The 5,633-nt window shown below is 44.2% G+C and overlaps 1 pseudogene; it reads left to right on the plus strand.

Annotated features, from left to right (window-relative positions):
* The first annotated feature begins 964 nt into the window (after positions 1-964).
* Positions 965-5,046, plus strand: LOC136477561 (DNA mismatch repair protein PMS1-like; annotated as a pseudogene).
* Positions 5,047-5,633: the final 587 nt, after the last annotated feature.

The raw sequence follows: 5,633 nt of genomic DNA on the forward strand, positions 1-5,633 counted from the left end.
TAACGGCGCGGTGCTTGTCACCAACTTCTATGGGCATGCAGCCTGTTTGGGAGACCGTAAATGATTGTGGATTATTTACTACTGTCTGGTTTGGTGTGAGAGAAAAACACTGTTTCTAACTGAAAATTTACGATCGTTTACGAGCAAACGAACAGACTGATGATGGTTAGGTGGTGAGTGCCGGAGCGTCTTCTTCAGCAACAGTCTTCCTCCGTAATTAGATCTGCAATGTAGAGGCGCCTTGGTCGAGCCATGATACTACTTATTGAGTTTTTCTCTGTTTTTCTTACTATACATACATATTTCTTTTTTTATTTACTATGCTTAGTTCGGTCGTAATCGAGATTGAACCGAACTACTGAATTTGCTTGGTCCTGGTAATTTTCGTTAACCAAAATTGCTTCTGTGCTTTTAGTAACCGAAATTTGAGAGAGAGAGAAAAAGAAAAACAGATCGATGACCACCCCTGCACCGAAATGGGTAGCCTATCATGCTATCTTGCAGCTGTACATAAATCAGCATCCAGGGAAGGTGTGATTTGTAAATACATTGAAGAGAAGCATAAAACCAACGCGAGAACGGCACGTTTGGGCGGGGCGGCGGTCAAACACCGGTCACAGGCGGTGAACCCGGGGCCGCACCAGCGCCCACCGGACCAATCCAACCGATCGCCCCGGGCGGAAACGCGCCGCGCGGCAGGACCTGCACGGGTGGACTGGCGGCGGCCCTCTGCTTTGGACTCGTCACGTTCACGTTCGCCACGTTCTTTGGACGGGACGCGGTAGCAGCCAAGTCGGCCTTGTGCTCTGTTTTTTTTCTCTTTAAATAAATTTTAACCACATAGAAGTGGGCCTAAAACTTCTTTATACAAAAGGCCCATTTCGCGGCCGAGATTGGTCGAGCCCAGTTCAAGGCCCAACCGAGGAAAGATGTGTCTCGCTTGCCGATTACCTCTGACCAGTAGTGGCGCGGGTTCGAGAGGAAGGCGACGCCGAAACCCCCCTTCTCTTCGTCTACAGTCTCCACCGCGAGGCGTAGGGTTTAGGCGGGGGAATGGCGGGAGGAGGGGGAGGCGCCGGGCGCGGCGCATCCTCGCCGGCGATCAAGCCAATCAGCAAGGCGGTGGTGCACCGCATCTGCTCTGGCCAGGTCATCTTCGACCTTTCCTCCGCCGTCAAGGAGCTCGTCGAGAACAGCCTCGACGCCGGCGCCACCTCCGTCGAGGTCAGCCTCAAGGCCTACGGCGAGGAGTGGTTCAAGGTCGTCGACAACGGATGCGGCATATCACACCCACCCCCCCCCGCCCCCCCCCCCCCCCCCCCCCCCCCCCCCCCCCCAACTTCCAGGTGAGGGCGGCAGCTGCTCCAATGCGTGGACCCACCAATTCCCCCCATTTCGCTGCTGTAGACGTTGCCATCAATTGCTAGTCGCTAACCATGTTGCTGACACTTTAATAGGCTCTTGCTCTTAAGCACCACACGTCGAAGATATCAGATTTCTCCGACCTCGGATCCGTGGTTACCTTCGGGTTCCGGGGCGAAGCTCTGAGCTCGCTCTGCGCGCTGGGGAAACTGACGGTTGAGATGAGGAGCAAGGATGAGCCCGTTGGGACGCATTTGGAGTTCGAGCACTCGGGCGTGGTGGTTAGTGAGAGGAAGACCGCACGGCACGGCAGGTTGGAACCACGGTGACAGTAGAGAAATTGTTCTCCACCTTGCCGGTCCGGAGCAAGGAGTTTAGCAGGAACATTCGGAAGGAGTATGGGAAAATGATCTCTCTGCTGAACGTGAGTTTTTATGTTTCAGTTTGTAAGTTCTTTTTGGCATGTTTGCCGCTGAGGAGCTTGCTAAATGATTAAGGCAGCTGTCCCCCAGTTATGTTACTAATCATTACATCTTACCTATGCTAGGCTTATGCCTTGATTGCCAAAGGGGTCAGATTACTCTGCACTAATACCGTTGGAAAAAATTCTAAAATGGTTGTGCTTAGAACTCAAGGAAGCAGTTCTATGAAAGACAATATCATTACTGTATTTGGTCCAAACACTTTCAAATGTCTGGAGCCCTTCAGTGTTACCACCTCAGATGGCTGCCAGATAGAGGGCTTTCTTTCAAAACCTGGACCTGGTACTGGCCGCAGTTCAGGAGATAGACAATTTTTCTATGTGAATGGCAGACCTATTGATATGCCAAAGGTCACAAAACTTGTCAATGAGCTATACAAAAGTTCAAATGCCAAGCAATATCCTGTGGTTATCCTGGATTTCCGTATTCCAACTACATCCTACGATGTGAATGTTGCACCTGACAAGAGAAAAGTTTTCTTCTCGTCCGAGAGCATGATTCTGCAGTCTTTACGTGAAGCTGTTGAAAATCTGTACTCCCCTCTGCAATGCAGTTTCTCAGTCAATCACATCACAGATCCTGAAAAGGAAGGGGATGCTGTTACTGATGGGCATAATGAAGACGCAAATGCTATCACAATGGCGAATGTTTCAGCTTCTGACAATATTGATGAAGATGAACAAACAGACAGTGAGGATCATGTTTCCCCAGAGAACCAGGAATTGCCTTCTTCAGTGGCAAAGGTAGCCATTGAAGCAACGTCTAGAGATGCAAGCCCCTTGTCAGGAGGCACAGCCACTCAGGCTGATAGATCTGCTTGGCTTCCATCCTTCGCATATGACCAGCCAAAAAGATCGCCTAAAGAAGGGAAAAGTTTTGCATTGGGAACAAATCGTTTCAGGACTGGGCTTGCTGCAAAATCTACTCATTCAAGTACCATTCAGTCTTCTCTTATGAACTTTGTATCATTAAACAAGCAGAAGTATGAAGACGACTGCACTCTTATTTCTGAAACTCCAGTGCTGAGAAGAGGGACATGCTCAGAACAAGTGAGGAGATCAAGTTTAGAAGCAAACTTTGTTACACCAGAAAAGCAGGACCATGAAGATGATTGCATTATTTCAGAAGCTCCAGTGCTGAGAAGTGGGACATGCTCTGAACTAGACAGGAGAACAAGTTTAGAAGCCGACTTCGCATCACCAAATAAGCAGAAGCACGATGACAATTGCACTCTTATTTCCGAAACCCAAGTGTTGAGAAGAGGGACAAACTCAGAACAGGTGAGGGGAATGAGTTTAGAAGCAAATTCAGCACCTGCATTAAGCTCAAGCATGTACAATATTCCTGAGTTCAATTTACCTCTGGAAACAAACTCTTTAAAACAGCATCTCCCACAATCTTTTGGATCTGTGAGGACAGATGTTTCACCACAGCATTCTAAACAACCTAATATTATCAGGTCCATGTGATGTTCACACTACAGAATCTGATGTGTTAGGCAAACTGTTTGCTGTTAGATACAGAGTTCTTGAGGCTTCAATTATATTTGGACTTCTGCCAATAACTTATATGTGTTCCTGTTCTTATGTTGCTTCCTCACCTTTATTCTTAAGTCTTCTCTTGTTAAATGCTTTGCCTGCTGGTCTTACATTTAGAGTTCATGGTGATTTTCTTGTTTGTAAATTGATTAGGCACCACCAATCTAATTTTGGTATTTTGTAACTCACTTATTTGTTTTGGTTATGTAAATAATAGAAATTACTTCTGGAATAGTTTCTTAATTACCTATGTTATGATTCAGTATGAAGCCAACTCATAGTTTTTTTTGGGTCTTTTTATCACTTTATTTATAAGATTAACTGCCGAATCCTTGCAGCATGAACATCGTGGTCGATGCTTTTCAGCTTCTGGTGCTCCCAACAAATATTCAGAATCACGACATCAGAATGCATCGGCTGATAGTCCTTTGCCTGATGCTCAGGATTATGATGATGGTGCTGTAGTATGTTATGCACCTGTGCAATATCCCACTATTCAATTTACGGTTGCCGAGCTTAGGAGAAGAAGAAAGAATGGTTATATGGTATCCCATACAAATAAACCATATTGTCTTGAGAAAGCAACAAGGTAACATTCTTGTTGTTACCACAAACAACTTGTGTTATCATCAGGATTTGTGTTACTCTTTCTATAATGTATAGTTTCACTTTCCTTAATGTAGGTGCTATAAAGCTGCAACACTGGATATTAATGTACCCTTAGCTGATGAGGCAAAATCAAATTCATTAGCTGCAGCCACCAATGAGTTGGACAGGCTTTTCAGTAAAGATGATTTTGGAGAAATGGAGGTGCTTGATATATATATTTTAATATTGGTGCTCCTTTTTGTTAAGGTTCCATGTTATTTTATACTATTAAATGAGGTTGAAAGGGATATACGCTCCTTCCAATGATTTTGTAGAAGGAAGCCCAGGTTGGCTAACCCACCACCCACGATACTAGTAAACTCACCCCAGGCTCCTCTGTCAAGATATGTTGGAGTACCTTGATGTTTTTTTTTTCTGTGTCAAATTTGGACACGCTGACAGTTGACACTCATTCCATGGTTTAACCGTTTAAGTGAGCAGTATTGTCAAATTCTTGGAAACTTGGAAAGTAGCTTACAAGAAAACTAGAAAGTGAATTTCTAGAGCTAAAAGATATTTTTTACTACTGTTAAGGGTATAATGGTCATTGATCTAATCTAGGGTTTGGTGAGTTTCATATACTACATATATCCCCATTGGGGACTGTTCAATACATATAATTATCCATCCTCCTCTCATCTTATTCGAACATTTATAACCTATTTGTTTATTTGCTTGCTACATATTCATTTTTTTAAAGTATTGATTGCATGAAATTTATACAATTGTTTTGGAGAACTAACTATTTCATCTATTAGGTTGTTGGGCAATTTAATCTTGGTTTTATCATTGGAAAGCTCGACCAGGATCTGTTTATTGTAGATCAGGTATCTTATTGTAGTTTTTAGTGGAATGTTGTGACACCATCATAGAAACCTCTTGATTCGCGAGTTGCAACTTGCAAGGTGCATTGATTGAGGTTCTGTTTTTGTTATTAGCATGCTGCTGATGAGAAGTACAACTTTGAGTGCCTTTCACAGTCTACAACTTTAAATGTACATCCTCTTCTCCAGTAAGTAAATGAACCCATTATTTTCTGCCGCCCCCACATGACAGTTTGTCTTGTAATATTTGTCCATAACTCACAACTCACGTTGTCCATGTACAGTTTTTTCCCCTAAAAAATGCAGGAGATCTGCACATCATTATATTAAGAAAGAGAGAAAAAGGAGTCTAAGAAAACTCATAAAAGCCCAATAGGGTTGCTTCTAGTACAGAAGGGTTGCCAAGAAAGAATAAAAACTACAACCAATGGCCCATACCCAACTCCTATGGCCAAATGCCCCTGAGACCTTTGGCCCTTGCTATAGCCATACACCATAAATGGGCCTCATCTTTAATGTTCTGTAGGACATTAAGTCTGGGTGAGCCCCCCCTCAAAAACACAGCCGTTCCTATGTTTCTAAATCCACCAAGCAACTACATGACTAACACAACTATAGGGTTGGTATTGCTTAGCCACTTGTTGCCTAGCTTAGCGCTACCATTCAGTAAAGACCATACCATTTGGCCCTGGTGTGTGCCGCGGCAAACTAACCAAGGAGAACACAACTAACCACACTTGTCTTGAGAACACGCATGCCCAGGTTTTCCAAATTTCCTT

The sequence above is a fragment of the Miscanthus floridulus genome, chromosome 8 (genome assembly GCF_019320115.1).
Source record: "Miscanthus floridulus cultivar M001 chromosome 8, ASM1932011v1, whole genome shotgun sequence".
NCBI lineage: Eukaryota > Viridiplantae > Streptophyta > Magnoliopsida > Poales > Poaceae > Miscanthus > Miscanthus floridulus.